Source organism: Anastrepha obliqua, chromosome 6, assembly GCF_027943255.1.
Source record: "Anastrepha obliqua isolate idAnaObli1 chromosome 6, idAnaObli1_1.0, whole genome shotgun sequence".
In the NCBI taxonomy this organism is placed as follows: Eukaryota; Metazoa; Arthropoda; class Insecta; order Diptera; family Tephritidae; genus Anastrepha; species Anastrepha obliqua.
The window spans coordinates 79,476,719-79,496,815 of record NC_072897.1 but is presented as its reverse complement, the minus strand read 5'-3'; positions in this window follow the sequence as shown (position 1 = coordinate 79,496,815).

Sequence of the window (20,097 nt, the reverse complement as noted above, 5' to 3'; positions counted from 1 at the left end):
GTGATAGCGGCGGACTATCCAAATTCTTGTTTGCATGTCCCAGTTATCCACTTTAATAAATTTTAAAGATCAATCTGCAAATTAAAACAAAAATGGAACAGATAACTTAAAAAGAAAAAAAGTTATTCAATTTTTTTTTGGTAGCGGCTTTCATCAGCCACCCTGTATTTTCAATATTGAAAAATCTTAATATTATATTTCGAACCATCCGTATAAAAATCTAAAGGGTTTTCCAATAACAGGTGTTACATGTGAATGGAATGCGCTATCGAGAGATGATTAACGATTTTTTATGGCCGGAATTGGATGATATTGATCTGGACAACGTTTATTTTCAACAAGACGGTGCTACGTGCCATACAAGCAACGAAACCATTGATCTTTTACGGGAATAGTTTCCGGACCGTGTTATCTCTCGAAGAGGTGATCACAATTGGCCACCGAGATCATGTTGACTTAACACCTTGTGACTTTTTTCTTTGGGGCCACGTGAAAGAGAAGGTCCACGCCAACAGTCCAGGGTCGATTCAAGACCTCATAGATGGAATTCATGAGGCTATCGAGGACATAGGGCTGCCACTTTGCAATTCGGTTATGGAAAATTTCATGAATAGGATATTGTCCTTGAAGCGTGGTCGTGGTGATCATTTGCCTAACGTCATTTTCCACTATTAACGGCATACCCTCCTCTTTATAATGAAATAATCATCCGATCATTTATATTAAAAAATAGAATTTTTTTTAATATAAAAATAACAACTCTTATTGTAAAAGCCTTTAATTACTCTGGTGTGCAAAATTTATCTTATATTCCCCTTTCCAATAATTTTATTATTATATTTTCTTTCATATGAAGGCATATTAAATTAAAATACAGTTTTTCTAGCATGTCGAGATTTATTTTTGTTAATGGCATGCATTATAGCAATGGGATGCATGCATAAATATTTACTACCTAATACCTACCAAAATTGCTAATTAATTTTTTAAGGGGAAGTCATCCCAGACCAATGCCAGTTAATTCAGTTGGTCTCGAATTCGTTGGCTACTGTGAGCATGAAACATGAAAAAGTTTTTTTTAATAGTCGTGCATTGGCCTTCAGTTTTGTACACCGTTTGAAACTTTGCGTTACATGGCTTTTGTTGTAGTATAAGCTATATATTTATTAAATTATGGTGGTGTGTTTATAATGTTGCAACGGGGTGCATTAGGGCAGGTGTAGTTTTGGTTCAGCGACCATTTTGAACGGTATAACACTTTTTCTTTCGCGCAAAATTTTTGGATTTGCAACTGATCTGGTTGACATGGAATGTTTCGAACACCCCATTGCATAATTAAAAACGCACATTAATCTTACTTATATTTTTTATTGCGTTTAAGAGAAAATATTTTTACATTCACTGTTTGCTCAAGCGTGTTAAGAGGAAAATGTTCAAAAACAACATCATGTGTATGTATTAGGTAGGGATAGAGTAGACAAATAGATAATAACTGTTGCATTATAAACGAACTTTGTGAACTCTTTTAAACTACTTTTTATTTGCTTTCCATAGTAATGTGTGGTATTTTCATAATTTTCAATAGCTCCAAAGATCATGTTCGGCATTGAATTAAATCATTTTTACACTAGTTGCGTGCTAAGGGAGTTCCATGAATGATGAATGGAACTTTCAACTATTCCTTTGTAGAGTACTGCTTATTTCCTCTATAATCTGCGCGACACTGCTCAAAAAACCAACTCAAAATACGACGAGATGAATGGCAGGCCGCATTATCGTACTGGAAAACAAGACTTTCGCCAAAATGCAGATTGAGAAATGGCAGCAGTTTAATCGAAAGTAAACGATATGTGTTGATGGGAAAGGGATACCTTTTTTCGGAAGCAAAATTTAAAATTTGAATTTTTCCATTTCTGTAAGTTGTGTACCACTCTGCATTTCGATATGATATGACAAAACACCTTGAAATTTATACATTTCTTAATAACCGTACTCACGTCTTCCCTAATACAAATGATGTTTATTTTGTTGCTTATAATATGAACTTGTTTTCTTATAAACAGCGTGTAGACATGTACACTTAGGGTCATACGTCTTTCTTGTCTCCTTGGGGGTATTGAAAAAGTAAAACACGTTTTTAAGTTTTTGAAATTTTTATTTTATTTTTAACTATACAACGACAATAAACTTATTAATTAAATTCGTAACTTTTATTGTTTTCAAACGGAAAAATTACAAACTCCAAAAGTGTATGCTCGTTAATAAAAAACCAATATACTGAAATAACTCTCAACAAATATGAACTGTTTTAGTAACTTATTGGGTACCCACGACTTTTCAACACTTAATTTAGTCTATTTGGCATAGGGTTCACCAATTTGGTAGTCCCTTTGACAGTACTCTTCTTCCACTCCTCCCTTTTAACACTTTTGCTTGTAATTTATTATTTCCTTAAATTTCTTTCCGGAAGCAACCAAAGTGTTCAATAAGGTTTAAATCTGTCGATTATGCAGGTGTTGGCAATAGCTTGGAAGCAATATAGAGAAGCAATAACTTTACTATATGAGCCGAATGCTTGAGGTCATTGCCTTGTTGAAAGCAGTAATCATTTAATAGTCCCAGCATCGCAACAATTTGCTTTAAAATATGTTTTAAAGAAGCAAAATAAGCAAACTTATCCAGTGTTAAATCAATAAACTGCAATTTTACCATGCCATGAGCTGCCATACCTTCCATCCACATCTCCTTGCCGGGGTCACTAGTTGGAAACGAACACGCGTTGTATTGCTGTAATATTACATTACTTCTTTCCTTTATGCCTTTCGTTGCCATACACTACACGCAATTTCGAATCCATTTGGCTACTGATTTTTTGCAATTTACCCAGTGAAACCGCTGCTTAATCTTCTCCAGTGTCTTAGTAATACCCAGATGACCTCCACTTGGCTCATTGCGGAACTTCTCTAACCCGGATATAATTTTGGATTTAGGAACTATAATCACATTACGCGAATAATTTCCGTATTCGCTTTCTCATACCTGATGCAGAACTCCATAAATTATTTTAAGGCTATTCCACTGTACCCAATATGCCTGAGCCACAGGACTTTCCTTCGGCCTTTCAGTTCTAGATGGTTTCTCTCAGCGTCTTTCGCTTCTATGACCTTTTTCTTATCAGCATCGTTCAATTGACTTTTCCTTATCGTACTTGGTCCCCACACATCATAGGGTTGCAAATGCATTGATCTGATGTTGCCTATCACTTGGATCTATCGATCTCGAAACAATCTTTACACTTGATATCACCAGGTAACCGAGGTTGTCAATCAGCTACACCATGTTGTTGTTGTTCTCCTTTACGATGAACGAAATGGTTTCTCTCCAGCGTATCTTGCTTCCCTCCGCCTGAGATAGTCTTCGGTTCGCTACGTGGTATTCTACAACTTCGTGCAATATGCCTAGTCTTGCCGCAGTTGTAACACTTTATATCCATAATGTTGAGTGGTAGCATTTGAGGGAAGGACTTTCTTATTATTCTCCTAACTATTTCTTCCACCGAAGTATTCTCTTCAACTGCAACCTGATGGAATTTGTGCACTCAAGGGAGCTGCTTTTCCTGTGTCCGTGCAAAAGACACGGTTTTTTTTCAAACGTATACCTTTTATGAATGCTTCGGACTTCATTTTTTCCACGAAATCTATTGTTTCCTTTGCATACGACAAATGTACTAAACGCTCAATCTCTCTCGCGTATTCCTGTAAAGTATCATTTGTCCTCTGTCAGCGATTCTTCAGGTCCATCTGGAATATTTGCTGCCTGTGTACACGCCCGTAACGCATCTTTATTGCTGCCATCAGACACTCATAGTTACCCCATTTGTCTGCTCTGCTCCATTGATTTGTTGTTGCTGTTGTTTCGAACTGGAACTTAAATATAGGAGATGGTACAGTGCCGACAATGGGCTTTTACTTTGGGACTATTGGTTGAAGTCCCAACTACTGTCTATTCGGTTGACATTTGCGGTATCTGCGATGACATTTGCGACGCCATTCGGGATATTGCAGTAATTATAACATTCATGTATGTACCTGATGATGATCCATTTTGGTCGATGATTCCTCAGCTTCTAGCTGGAACACATATCCCCACAGATTGTTGCCCTCTGCCTCCATATCCTCGCATAGCTGTGTTTGTAATTCTGCTTTGTTTACAAAAATTTGCAACCCACGCTAATCCAACTCCTTCTTAAGTTGCTGAATCTTAACTTCACTCAGCTTTGACATTTCTACGATCCTGTTCCGTGGGACTTTATTCAACAATCGCACTTTTGACATCAATTGTTACGAATTTTTCATGTTTTTATTACAAAATGTCTGGCAATAATTCCTCTGAGTTTGATCACTGGATTGCTAAATAAAAGGCACAAATTGATGGCAACACAGCTTCCCTGGTTTATTGAATCCCTTCATTATTTTACAATACTTTTCATTTACATGTTCACACGCTTATTTTAAGACTGAATACCTTATACGCGTGCACCTCTGCCAATATAATAGGACTATGAAAAAGTTCCTTGCGGTTTTACAACAGATGGCGTAACTTGATTATTATTCCATCGATCCACATTTCCAAACATTCATTGGAGAGCTACTGTCGTAAGGCACAAACGTCAGTATAAGTTTTTTATTTGAAGCGTAAACAACAATATTTTTACCACACTTGGAAATGTCGAATTTCGTGCCAAATAATGTGTTTTTGCGGGGAATTCTTCTTCATTATTTTAATATGAAGAAAAAAGCAGCCGAAAGTCATCGTATCTTGGTGGAAGTTTATGGTGAGCATGCTCTAGCTGAGCGAACGTGCCAGAAGTGGTTTGCACGCTTTAAAAGTGGTGATTTTGGCTTGGAAGACGAAGAACGCGAGGGTGCGCCGCCAAAGTTCATGGATACCGAATTGGAGGAATTGCTCGATCAAGATCCGGCTCAAACGCAAGAAGAGGTTGCAAAAACTTTGGGAGTTGATCAATCAACCATTTCCAAACGTTTAAAAGCCATGGGAATGATCCGAAAGGTAGGCCATTGGGTGCCGTATGAATTGAAGCCAAGGGACGTTGAACGCCGTTTTATGGCATGCGAACAACTGCTTCAACGGCACAAAAGAAAGGGTTTTTTGCATCGAATTGTGACTGGCGATGAAAAGTGGGTCCATTACGACAATCCAAAACGTCGGGCAACGTATGGATACCCTGGCCATGCTTCAACATCGACGTCGGCGCAGAATATTCATGGCCTGAAGGTTATGCTGTGTATCTGGTGGGACCAGCTGGGTGTTGTGTATTATGAGCTACTGAAACCGAATGAAACGATTACGGAAATTGTCTACCGACGACAATTGATGCGTTTGAGCCGAGCACTGCGAGAAAAACGGCCGCAATACGCCGATAGACACGACAAAGTTATTTTGCAACATGACAATGCTCGGCCACATGTTGCACAAGTGGTCAAAACATACTTAGAAACGCTCAAATGGGATGTCCTACCCCACCCGCCGTATAGTCCAGACCTTGCGCCATCCGATTACTATCTCTTCCGATCGATGCAACATGGCCTGGCTGACCAGCACTTCCGTAATTACGATGAAGTCAAAAAATGGATCGATTCGTGGATTGCGGCAAAACCGACCGAATTTTTCACAAAGGGAATCCGTGAATTGCCAGAAAGATGGGAAAAAGTAGTAGTAAGCGATGGACAATACTTTGAATATTAAATTTGTAACCATTTTACGTCAATAAAGTTTCAAATTTCGAAAAAAAACCGCACGAACTTATTCATAGTCCATTATATGTGCTTAATAATAATGGTAGTTTCAAGACTTGGCAACTCGTATCTTCTGGCTTCTTGCCTTGATCTGTATTTTCATCTTGTGTCAAGGCGAATGGATGTTTGCTAGTCACGACGTTTCTTGTTTCGCTACAACACATTTACGAAGTTAGCCATTATTTGAAAATTTTTGAAGGCAAAGAATTTTGTTAAGTAGCTTATTTACATTACAATACACAATCTTCGACAAAAGGCCCATCATATTTTCAACAACATTTTCTTACACACATTTTCATTTATTGAACTTATATAATAAATTATATCCATGCTTTTTTTGGTAAAACCACTTATTTGACTTATAGCGATGAGTTCTAGTCTTTCATAGAAAAACTTGATAATTCAATACAATTCGCAAGCTTGTTATTAAAGTTGCTACTTAATGATAGATATGAATAATTTTGTTTTAAATACAGGGTCCGGCACTCGACGTGTAACCAACTTCAGACCGCTCGCGCAGGTGATGCACGAGCATCATTTTTGTTTATCAAATGGGGAAAGAACTGAAAATATCTGACCGTAGCATCGACCGCATACTGAAAAATGATCTCAATGTTAAGCCTTACAAGACCCAAACGGCTCATGATCTCACACCAAAGCAGCAAGAAGTCAGACTTGAGAGAGCGGAGGAGTTGCTACGCTTGGCCGAAAGCGGTGAATTTCCGAACATTGCGTTTTCTGATGAGAAAATTTTTCAAATTCAGCAATTTGTAAACTCCCGCAACGATAGGGTTTATTTGACCATATTGGGTATGGGAATAAGTTTCCGTCCTTTCTTAGCCAAAAACACGAATTATTTAAATAATTAATAAATACATGATATTATGTGAAGTATGTGCCATTGGAAGCTTACTCCATCTTTCAGGCAGCATACGAACTCCTCTGACGAAAAACTCGAGTTCTTTTGACGTGATCCGTTCATTAAGCCAGTTTGCGATGCTTTCGAATGAAGGGAACAGCTCTCCAATAAGAGCCAAGTGCATTGATCGGAACAGATGGCAATCCGCAGGTTCAATGTCTGGGAAATATACCGGGTGGGGCAAGATGTTCCAATTCAGTCCCCTACGGTCCCATTCCAGCCGCTTTTCATCGCCAGGGACAATGCGATGCAAAAAATCTTTTCTTCTCTGCCATTGCAGAAGCATCTCACACGCCACCAACCGTCTCCCGTCATCCCTCTCCTTCAATTGATGTGGGGATGTCGCGTTAATACATATGTTCATATAGTACAGACGTGTTTTTCGAACGCTCTATAAAAAATTGCTTATAATCGCATATATGATATGAAATATTTAAAACAAAAATCGCTGATTAAATCGGTCGTGTTTTACCTTAAGTCTTCTTCTTCTTAATTGGCGCGATAACCGCTTACGCGATTTTGGCCGAGTTTCTTTCTCGTGCTAACCGGCGCCAACTGGTCACACCAAGTGAAGCCAAGTCCATCTCCACCTGATCTTTCCAACGAAGAGGAGGCCTTCCTCTTCCTCTGCTACCACCAGCTGGTACCGTATCGAATACTTTCAGAGCCGGAGCGTTTGTATCTATTCGGACGACATGACCCAGCCAGCGTAGCCGCTGGATCTTTATTCGCTGCGCTATGCCTATGTCGACGTAAAGCTCATACAGCTCATTGTCCCATCGCCTGCGATATTCGCACTTGTGGGCAAGAGATATTCTACGTTGGAGTTCAAGGCTGACATTGTTATCGGTGTTAATGCCGGTTCCTAAATAAACGAAGTCTTTTACAACTTCGAAATCTTAACTTTCAACAGTGACGTGGGTTCCGATACGCGAGTAAGCCGACTATTTGTTTGATGACTGGACGTACTTCGTTTTGTCCTCGTTCACCACTAGACCCATTCGATGATATAAATATCATCGGCATAAGCCAACAATTGTACGCTCTTATTAATATTGTGCCTGAGCAATTAAGTTCTGCGGCTCGTAAGATCCTTTCCAACATCAGGTTAAAGAAGTCACACGACAGCGAGTCAGCCTGTCTGAAACCTCGTTTGGTATCAAAAGGCTCAAAGAGGTGCTTCCCAATTCTGATGGGCAGAACACACTTAAATTCCAATCGGCAGGCATGCTTTCATTTGAACATATTGTGCATAGCAGCTGATGCATGCACCTTACCAGCTCCTCGCCGCCATGCTTCAATAGCTCAGCCGGCAGTCCGTCGGCGTCCGCGGCTTTGTTGTTCTTTAGCCGAGTTATTGCTAATCGCTCCTCGTCATGGTCGGGTAGGGGAACGACAGTTTCGTCGTCAACGATTGGGGTATCAGGATCTTCACATTCTCTGTGATACGCGCAGCTGTCACTGTTCATGGTCGAGAAGTCTTCCCTTCATAATTTTAGTATGCTCTTGAGGTCAGTCACCAGATCGCCGTATTTGTTCGTACCGGAAAGCGTCCCGGTCTTAGATCCTTCTGTAATCCGGCGAACTTTCTGGTAGAATTTTCGGGCGTTGTTTCTATGGGCCAGCACCTTAAGTTCCTCGCCACTCACGTATTTCGGTCTCTCGTTTCTTCTTTCGGATAATACCTCCCTCTTCCTTTCTTAGCTCTCGGTAGCGATCCCATATGGCTCGCGTTGCGTCCGATCGCAGCGTGGCTCTATAGGCAGCATCTTTCCTTTCTGCGGCAGCATGACATTCCTCGTCGTACCAACTATTATTTCGGGCTCGCGGGAATCCGATTTCTTCTTCGACGGCTAGAGAACGAGAAATGTTGCTTCATTGCTCGCACATGCTGGTTGGTTGGACATTACTCTTTGAGGCCAGGAGTGAGGATCGAGTGGCGAATCTTCTGGTTGTCTGTTGTGATTGCAGCTTTTCGATGTCGATCATTCTTTACGTAGTTAGATGTACGTATTTTGCTGCACAGAGGCGTGTGCGTAGTAGTGTAACCAGCTAATGGTCCGAGTCGATGTTGGGTCCTCGGATCGTACGTACTTCTAAGGCACTAGAAGCGTGATTTCCATCCATAACAACATGATCGAACTGGTTTCGCGTTTTTCGATCAGGAGACAGCCACGTTGCTTGGTGCATTTTCTTATGCTGAAATCTGGTGCTGCGGATTACCATGTTTCGGCCCCAGCGAAGTCGGTCAGTCTCTGTCCGTTACCCGATGTTTCGTTGAGCAGGCTCAATTTTTCGAATGTGGGACCGAAAATTTCCTCCTTGCTCACTCTAGTGTTGAAGTCGCCAAGTACGATTTTTATGTCGTGGCGGGGGCAGCGCTCATAGGAACGTTCCAAGCCCTCATAGAAGAAATTTTTGGTGGCATCGGCCTTGGTCCGTCGGGGTGTGGGCGCTAATAAACGAGATGTTAAAAAATCGCGCTTTGATGCGTATTTTTACGAGACGCTCGTCCACCGGAATGAACGACAGTACTTGGCGAGGAAGTCTCTCTCACACCACCACTCCGGCACCGAATTTGCGCTCCTTCGCATAACAGCTATAGTAGATGTCGCAAGGTCCTATGCTTTTCTTGCCTTGCCCCGTCCATCGCATCTCTTGAATGGCAGTGATGTCAGCCTTTACTCTCGGGAGGACATCAACCAGCCGGGCAGAGGCACCTTTCCCATCAAGGGACCGGATATTCCATTGGTTCACTCACCTTAAGGATCAGGTCAGTCCATAAGTTCGTACGTATTTTACCCATAATTTCACTTTTTAACGATTTTTGCATACAAAAAAGTATTCGCGGAATATAACGGAACTATTTATATTTTCTTTGATATACCTACATATTGTGCATGCAACAAGTGATTTTAATCGCGGATAGAAGCACGTGTTGTTAAAAAAAAAATGGAATCTTCGGACGCGTAAAAGAGGCAAATTTTGTATTTTTTTTATAAAAGTGGTAAAAATGCAACAACTGCTGCTGCAGAAATAAACACTGTCCACTCAGAGGATACCGTGAGTGTAAGGACTGCGCAAAAGTGGTTTTTAAAATTCCGAATTGGTAACTGCGACGTGGAGGATGCCCCGCGCGCAGGTCGTCCTGAAGTCTTTAACTCCGACGCCTTGCTCGAACTCGTGGAAGCTGAACCAAATTTGATAGCCGATATGATAGCTCACAGGTTAAATTCATCGCATGGAACAGTTCACAGGCACCTGGTTCAGTTGGGAAAGGTTTCAAAGCTGGGAAAATGGGTTCCTCATAGACTTTCCGTCGCCAACCTTTAGCAGAGAGTGAATGTGTTCTCAGCTGCTGCAAGGGCTTGATAATGAAAGTTTTTTGAACCGTATCATTACTGGTGATGAAAAATGGGTCCTTTACAATAATCGTGTTCGCAAACGAAATTGGTTAGATAAAAATGAAATACCAGAACCGACCCCTAGAGATGGCCTTCACCCCAAGAAGATTCTCTTGTCTATTTGGTGTGATATGGCCGGTATTGTTTATTATGAACTTCTGGAACCAAACCAGACGATAACTGCTGATTATTATTCCCATCAGCTATCAAACCTGAAAAAGGCACTTAACAAAAATCGACCGTCTTTAGTGAATAGACGCAAAGTTTTGTTTCACCACGACAACGCAAGACCTTATACCGCGAGGCAAACATTAGGCAAGCTGAACGAGCTCGGATGGGAGCTAATGTCGAATCAACCATACTCTCCGGATATTTCACCTTGTGATTATCATATTTTCCGTGGACTTCAATCCCATACGAGTAACAAGAACTACTCCTCAAAAGAAGCTATACAAAGTACGAAGCGTATTTTGGCTCCAAGGACAAACAGTTTTTTGAGCAAGGAATTAAAAACTTGCCTCAACGTTGGGAAGACATTGTAAATAATGAAGGAAAATACATTATTGATTAATAAATACTTTAAACATCTTTTTTATTAATTTTAAAACCACCATTAAAAAACGCACGAACTTATGGACTGACGATACGATTGGTTTATTCCGGAATTAACAAAATCATTGAAATAAGAATAAAATCTGCAAAAATAAACAAAAGTAAAACAAAAAAGTAAACTAAAAGTGGTAACCGATGAGTGTTCGACGTTCTCCGCAGACAGTGCGCGTTCGTTCAACCAGCACTGATAGGAGAAAAATTCAAATACGCTTGTAAACAATTTAGCAAAGTTGTTAGGTGCAAACAATTTTCATGTTGTCTCTGTTATGAAAGGCGGCATACATGAGACCAAAACTCCAGATTTATGAAGAATTATGAATTTTAGGAAGTTCAATGTGCAACCTGGCTGGAATTTGGCCATACCCGTACCTATTGTACTTTACCAAGTGTTTGTGTGATATGCGGTGACTTACATTCCACATCCATGTGTAGCGAACCAAAGATGCAAGTGTTAAGAAATGTAGTAATTGTGGTGAAAATCACACAGCTAATTATAGGGGGTATCCTGTATTTTTATCGATAAAACAAAAATAATTACTGCCAAATAGAAGACCTGTTCCACCCACTGCAGCAACAAATGTAAATACTTTTAGTCGCAAACCATTAATAGCAGAACTACAAATTCAGTCATATGCAAGCGTCCTAAAAGCCAACCCAAATGTGGAAACAAGTAACATGAATAGCGGTATAGAATCTATGCTGCAAACACTCGTTCTACAGGGGTTCTGCAGGAGCTAGTTGCATACTAAGTTCAAAACTTAGCTATCTGACCGCCAGAAGATGCCTGACCTGATAGTTTTTGGTGTTATAGAGGGTATTGAACCGAAGATTATAACAGCATCTTCACCCCTTGAATTGTCCTCCCATCATTCTCCGTCTATTATAACCAAGGAATGCAGTCCTTGCAGGAGAACAGCGGGTAATCAGATATCCAATCCCAATCTTATAAACTGGATTAAGTATAGGAAATATAATTGTACTCATATAAAAACCAATGTTTCCTTAAAGAACGAGTTGCGTTGCGCTCTTAAAAAAGAAAAAGAGAGGGATCTTCACGATTTTCTTTGTAATCTTACTCCTACTGCATTCATTCATGAAAACCTTAATATTGCTCAACACCAATTTGGATTTGTCAGCAAACATATCACAACTGAGCAAGTTCATCGAATAGTGCCTTTTTTACGAAAGTCCTTTGAGAAAAAACAGTACTGCACTGTTCTTAGACGTAGCACAGGCATTCGATAAGGTATGGTACCGCGGCCTAATTCACAAAATTACTAGCTTACTGCCTACGAATGTACATATCTTGCTGCAAAACTACATCAGTAATGGAGAGTTTGTTGTAAAGCAAAAAGATTTTTTCTCTCGACATTGCAGAATAGATCCTTGTGTTCCACAGGGCAGCGTTCTGGGTCCTATTTTATATATAAGGTTGTCAAAAAAGTCTTGCGGTATTTTTATTGAATTTTTAATTGTTCATAAAATTGGTTATAATAATGCGATTTAAGTCAAATATGCGCCGTTTTGTTCGATGATGAGTTCGCCATGGACAGAAATAGGTGTTAATCACTTGGTGCGAGATCCGGACTATACGGTGGATGCAAAAGAACCTCCCATCCGAGCTCCCGGAGCTTCTGGCGCGTCACCAAAGATGTGTGTGGCCTGGCGTTGTCCTGATGGAAGACAATTCGGCCTCTGTTGATCAAAGATGGCCTCTTCTGCATGAGTGCTGCATTCAAGCGGTCCAGTTATTGGCAGTACAGGTCCGAATTGAGCATTTGGCCATAGGAGAGCAGCTCATAGTGGATGAATCCCTGCCAATCCCACCAAACACACAGAAGAACCTTCCTGGCCGTCAATCCAGGCTTGGCCACCGTCTGGGCAGCTTCACCGCTTTTCGACCACGACCGTTTGCGCTTCACGTTCTCGTAAGTGACCCACTTTTCATCGCCAGTCACCATCCGCTTCAAAAACGGGTCGATTTTGTTGCGATTCAGAAGCGATTCGCATGCATCCATACGGGCAAAAATATTGTTTTGCGTCAAGTCGTGTGGCACCCATACATCGAGCTTCTTTTTGAATCCAAGCTTCTTCAAATGGTTTATAACGGTTTGATGACTCATGCCCAGCTCTTGGCCTATGCTACGGCTGCTACTATGCCGGTCTCTTTCGATCAATTCAGCGATTTTATCGCAATTTTCAACGACAGGCCTTCCGGACCGTGGCGCATCTTCGATCACCTCTGCACCAGAACGAAAACTTTGAAACCATCGTTGTGCGGTGGAAATGGAAACTGTATCGGGTCCATAAACTGCACAAATTTTATTGGCAGCATCAGATGCACGTGTTAGCACGTGAAAAGAGCTTTCCAAAAACCTCTAGCGTGAACCGATGCGACGAATACAACTAGAACTACGCGCTTGCAAAGACAAGCTTGCGGAAATACCGCAAGACTTTTTTAACAACCTTTACATATGTACATCTGACATGCCAACAATGAGCCAAATAATAACATCAACATTTGCCGATGATACTTCAATACTTTGCACATAGGCCTAAAAGTGGCAACGCCTATACTACAAAGGCATATAGATGCAATAGAAACATGGCTCAAAAACTGGAGAATAAAGGTTAATGGAGCTTAATGTGCACATATAACTTTTACTCTAAGGAAACTTGTCCTGCAGTTACAATTAATGTTCAGAATATACCACAACAAAATGAAATAAAGAAAAATTGCGCAACCAACATGAGGAATAACGGATGCTTTAAGGGAAACTGGAAACTAGGCCTTTCCGGCTCCCAGCAATGAAGCATCGGAGACTGGAAACCCTTCGTTTCTAGCTCCATCCATTTATTCACTTTTAAATTATTTAATCATATATGTACCATACATATATATCTCATTGAGCAAATAATTAGTTTTTTAGCACTGCAAAGGAAACATAATGCCCTAGCACATAACTTATGTTAGTTTCTAGTACAAGAAAGATTCAATAAATAAAGGGGGGAACAAATTTATGTTGCACCCAGTTACCTGTTTTCTGGACCCATCGCGTGCAAACGTTTACGGACGGTTGATCAGTCCACATCCAACTCTTTAAACATATCACAAGGGCTCGCACATGCGTCTTCGCGATATTTATCACTTACGTCGAAATTTCCACCATGGAAGCGTCGAAACCACTCTTTATAAGTTGTATTTGATGGAATGGAATTACCATAAATATTGATCAATATACGACACATTTCAGCTGCAATTTTCTGTAAAAGGTAATAATGAAGCATAACTTCGCGCAAATCCTGTTTTTTCGGGACGAACGTAGACCTTTTTGACGTCAGATAAAAAAGAATCTTTACGCTTCAAACGAATGTCAACTTCAGCGATCGAGACCTTCAAATCACCAGTATATTACCAGAGCGAACCCAAAAATAGTTTCATCCGCGACACTTCTTTTACGAGGGCGAAAACTTATTCCCATACCCAATATTTATACAGTTGATATTGCTTAAAATTAAAATATAAATATGTATGGTATATATAAAAACATGGCTAAAAACATAAACCAACTTCACAATTTTGGCTTTATAAAATATAAGAAACCAAAACATTTACAGAAGCCTGTACAAATGACAAGTAGCGATTGGCAAGCTCGATTCGTTCATGCATCGTATGTAATATTATATCATACAAGCATGTCGAAGACTGACTTTGGTCAAAGTGACCATTATTTATTTAGCTCTACCTTAAAACTACGTTTAACAGAATTCAATTTACCATATTATTAATATTAGGTTCTTCAATAAGTTTTGCGGTTCGGTATAAACTAGAAAGATGTGGAAACCACATATAGACCACATCCATATCTTCCAATTCGGACCATAAAAAGTTCGTTATCATCTTTCGTTGGCAAACACTATTCACAGTAACTGCCTGACCGGCCTCATTTTGGAAAAAATACGGCCCAATGATGCCGCCGGCCCATAAACCGTACCAAACAGTCAGTCTTTGTGGGCGCATTGGGTTTTCGGCAATCACTCTTGGATTATCATTCGCCCAAAATGCGGCGAATTGACGAATGCACTGAGGTGAAAATGGTCATTCACTGTTGCCATTTCCTGCCACCATTCTGACCATTGACGACGCTTGAAATTGTCAAGAGGCTTTAGTTCTTGAGTCAATTGCACCTTGTAAGCGTGTAAATGCAAGTCTTTATGCATAATGATCATCAACGACGAGCGTGAGAGATGCAATTGTTGGGCACGACGACGAGTTGAGGTGGACGGCTCTTCAACCACACTATCGCGAACAGCAGGAATATTTTCTGCAGTACGAGCTGTACGAGCATGCACTGGGGTTTTACATATCCTACAGACCCGCTTTGCTCAAACTTTTGCACAATTTTTCCGATTCTACGCACATTTGCACGATTAAATTGACCGAAAAAATCACGAAGTCCGCGATATGCATTTTGATTTCAACGCCAGCTTTCATAATAAGCCTGAATAACTAGCTCGATTGTGTATCTTTCCATAGTTCAAATTGAATTAGTCTGAAATTGAAAAATGTCAAATGAAATGCAGAAAAAACTTGACGTTTAGGTGTGGTTCACATTCAACATCGGCCCTTGAAATTTACATGTTATGTTATACGAGTATTAGTTATGTCTTGCACATATGCATTTATTTTTAACGCCAAATATTTTGTTGTTACTACAAGTTGCAGATACGCATAAATATAAATGGCGCTTACACCCTGTTTTGGGTAATTCGCCGAACTCCTCCTCCTATTTTTGGTGGGCGTCTTGATGTTGTTCCACAAATGGAGGGACCTACAATTTTAAAACGACTCCGAGCGGAAGACATCTTTTATTAGGAGCATTTTCATGGCAGAAATACAATTGGAGGTTTGTCATTGCCTCCCGAGGGGCACTCGGAAATGAAAAAAATATGCAATTCACGAACCAACCCATTCGGCTGCGGTGGCTGCGTCTGTATAATTTCTATTCTTTCTATTAGATTTTATCAAAATAGAGTCACAAATGCCTTCGTTTCTTAGAGGTATTAATCTATACTAATATTATAAAGAGGAAAACTTTGTTTGTTAGTTTGTTTGTTTGTTTGTTTGTTTGTTTGTTTGTTTGTTTGTTTGTTTGTTTGTTTGTTTGTAACGAATAGGCTCAAAAACTACTGGACCGATTTTAAAAATTCTTTGACCATTCGAAAACTACATTATCTATGAGTAACATGGATTACATTTTATTTTGGAAAAAAATAGGGTTCCGTAAGATATTTGGATTTTTAGGACACAAACTGAAAAAAATCTTATATATAAAATAAAGTCAACTTTTTGTGTGTGTTCGCTAACCGGGCGTGTCTGCACCGACTTAAACCAAACTTACACACATTGTTAAGAAGGTATTGAAGATGGTTTCCGTATCGTTTGGATTCCTATTGGTGGATAGGGCTCGAGATATAGGTCAAAACGTGGACCCGGGTAACCTTTGGATGTGTATGTACAATATGGATATCAAATTGAAGCTGTTGGTGAATGCTTTAGTACAGCGTATTTTTCATGCCGCTCCGCGACTGGGGTCTCGAGATATAGGTCAAAACGTGGACCCGGGTAACCTTTGGTTGTGTATGTACAATATGGGTATCAAATGAAAGCTGTTGATAAGTGCTTTAATACGGGGTAATTTTCATACCTATTGATGACTAGGGTCTGGAAATATATGGCAAAACGTGGACCCGCCGTGTCTTTGCACCGAATTAAACCAAACTTACACACATTGTTAAGGAGGTATTGAAGATGATTTCCGTATAGTTTGGATACCTATTGGTAGATAGGGTTTCGAGATATAGGTCAAAACGTGGACCCGGGTAACCTTCGGATGTGTATGTACAATATGGGTATCAAATGGAAGCTGTTGGTGAATGCTTTAGTTCAGAGTATTTCCATCCGCTCCGTGACTAGGGTCTCGAGATAGAGACCAAAACGTGGACCCTAGAATGTGTTTGTACAATATGGATATCAAATTGAAGCTGTTGGTGAATGCTTTAGTACAGAGTATTTTTCATGCCGCTCCGCGACTGGGGTCTCGAGATATAGGTCAAAACGTGGACCCGGGTAACCTTTGGTTGTGTATGTACAATATGGGTATCAAATGAAAGCTGTTGATAAGTGCTTTAATACGGGGTAATTTTCATACCTATTGATGACTAGGGTCTCGAAATATATGCCAAAACGTGGACCCGCCGTGTCTTTGCACCGAATTAAACCAAACTTACACACATTGTTAAGTAAGTATTGAAAATGGGTTTCGTAAAGTTTGGTTGTAATTCGGAGCAGTGGCAACGGGTACAGCGTTCTTTTCAGCCAGCCATAATGTTGCTTACTTTTTTAACGCTTGGGGCGGAACTGAACTGTCAAATTGACAGTGTGAGTTACAATGTGTCAATATTTCTTTCTGATTTGGATGCCATAAGGAAAAAACGTAAGTGCAACATGTAAAAATTGTTTGTGAATGTTTTTGGAGTGGATTTTGGAACAGTGAATAATTTCTTACGAAATTTGAGAATTTAATGTGAAATCCGAATGAAATTATGTGTTCGTGGTAAAAACAATTTTTTTCGTTTTTTTTTTTTTTTGAAAAATATAAATGGATAATGGTTAAAAAAGCTCCAATGCTTAATAAAACATATAAATTAAAACGAAAAATGCATGGATGATCAGGAAAAAAGACGATTGTTTATTCATATGCGTTGATTTGAAATTTAAAAACAATCTTCCTTTTTCCTGATGTTCAATTTATATTTTATACTTACTCAAAAACCAAGCGCTTGAATTAAGAATAAAGAAATAAATAATATGAAAACCATATATTTTCTGTTCTAAACCATATCTATTCTATTTTAGTGTGCCCAGCGAAGGGGGCCGGGTTTCCTAGTACTATATAAAATATCGTTTGTGGCAATTTATATGTTATATTTGCAAGTTATAATGATTCTTCTATATTCAATGTAAGACAATTTTCATGAAGTACTAATTTTATTAATTTAAGTTCAACATTTGGCAGAATATATGGATTAACAAGGTCGCCCTTAGCCCAACATTTTGCATTATCTATATTAATTATTTCCTCTTTAATAAATTTTTCGTTTGTTTGTCCGTTTGTGTAGCGTTTAGGGTTTCATTTGATACGGTTTTAATATTGTTAGTTCTATCAAAAATTACTATATTGATTACTAATATCATACATGGGCTGAAAGGTCCCGGTCCTAACACATAGATGGCTTTAGTTTTATTGCATTCATCTTTTTTTCAGTTAGTACTAACCTTAAAAAGACAGCTGTTAAAATTTAATGACATTCTCTTCATTAGTTCGTGAGTTATTGTGTTAAAAGCGTGATGCTACTTTTGTTATTTTCAAAACAATGGATCAAAAAGAATTTCGCGCTTTAATTTTACACTTCTTGATGGGAAAAAATACCGTCCAAGCGAAGCAATGCCTTGAAAAGCGTTATGGAGTCATCATCAAAAACAAAACAATGAATTGATGGTTGGCTGACTTCAAACGTGGTCGTAGAGACATCGATGATGCACAACGCAGTCGACGTCCAAATGAGGCGGTAACACCAGAGAACATAAAAAAATCCACAAAATCGTTTTGAGTGATCAAAAAGTGAAGTTACCTGAGTTAGCTGATCCTGGGGCCTGAACCCTATAGTGACCTTCTGGATCTACACCCAAATGGTAAGACCTATTGCACTATATGGGGCTTTGGTATGATGGATTAAAACAAATCAAACTACTGCTAAATCAAAACTACTGCTATAACAAAGGCTGGCGTGCCTAATCATAACAGGGGCCATGAGAACTACCCCATCTTCTGACCAGGAGACGCTTGTAAATTTACCACCGGTACATTTAGCAATACAAGAGGAAGCTGCTATGCTCTCTTTTCATATGAAAGAAAAACTTAAACCAGGAGATTTTACTGGATACCTCAATATTTTGACTAGGGTTCAACACGCAGTATGCATAACCTAGGCAAATGACCATACGGAACCCGTACTCAATTTTATAAAGAGATACAAGGTTATCTTCCCATCTAGGGAAGTTCCACTCGCACTAACCCAACATGGATAAATGATAACTCACAAAAATGGTACCCAGATGGTTCCATAACACTCCAAGGAGTAGGAGCAGGAATAGTGGGGCCTAGAGAACACAAATCCCTAACACTAAGTACAGACACCACAATTTTCCATGCGGAGCTCTTCGCCATAATGGAAACAATGGAAATCATATCCAAAAGAGGGTTCGAGAAAGTAAAAATTAAAATACTTTCGAACAGCCAATCGGTTCTCAAAGCCTTGAATAGCTTCACATTCAAGTCCAAAGTAATAATAGCGTGTAACAATGCACTCAACAAACTGATCACTCATGATCGGGTCTCACTGATTTGGGTATCAGGACATGAGGTATACGAAGGAAACGAGAAGGCATACTTTTGTGCCAAAAAAGGAGCAGAAGGGTTGTTTATTGGACCAGTCCTATTTTTCGGCTTTAACAAAAATAATATAAAAAAGGAAACCAAAAAATGGATCCAAACTAAAATCAGGGAATACTGGAAGGACACAAGCTGCCTTAATCACTTTTGAACTTCAATGCCAACAGAACAAAATCTGCTGTAACCCTAGATAAGAAGGGCCTCAGAATACTCTGTGGAGCACTTACAGGTAACTTTGCCTATAAGAAACACTTTAACACAATAGGGTTATCTAGTACAAGATTATGCAAGTTCTGCTGTGATGAAGAGGAGTCTTTGGAACACTTAATTACCAACTGTGAGGCATTAGGCCACAGGAGACACAGAATCCTGGGCTCGTACCTTCTATAAGAGGAAGACCTACAATTGCTCCCTCCTAAAGACCTGGTTCGATTCCTCGGTATACTAAATAATTATAATTAAGTAATTAGGGGCGCACAATAGATCTGGTCACGGTGCATAAAGGCCTTAGCCTAACCCGTAGATGAGCATGCGCATCTGACTATGAGAAAGCTCTGTTCAAAGTGGGTGCCGAATTTGCTCACTGTTAACCAAAAACAATAACGACAGATTTGGCCAGCGACTAATGGCTGTTCGCAGACCTAAAAAGCTGCTCGCCAGTAAGAAATTTCGCTCGAATGAAGAGATTATTGCTGAAACTTAGGCTTATTTTGAGGCAAACGATAAATCGGTCTACAAAATTGGTATTAAAATGTTAGGCTCTGAAATTATTGCGTTGTTCTTGATGGAAATTACGTTGATGAATAAAGCTAATTGTGAACAACAAAAAA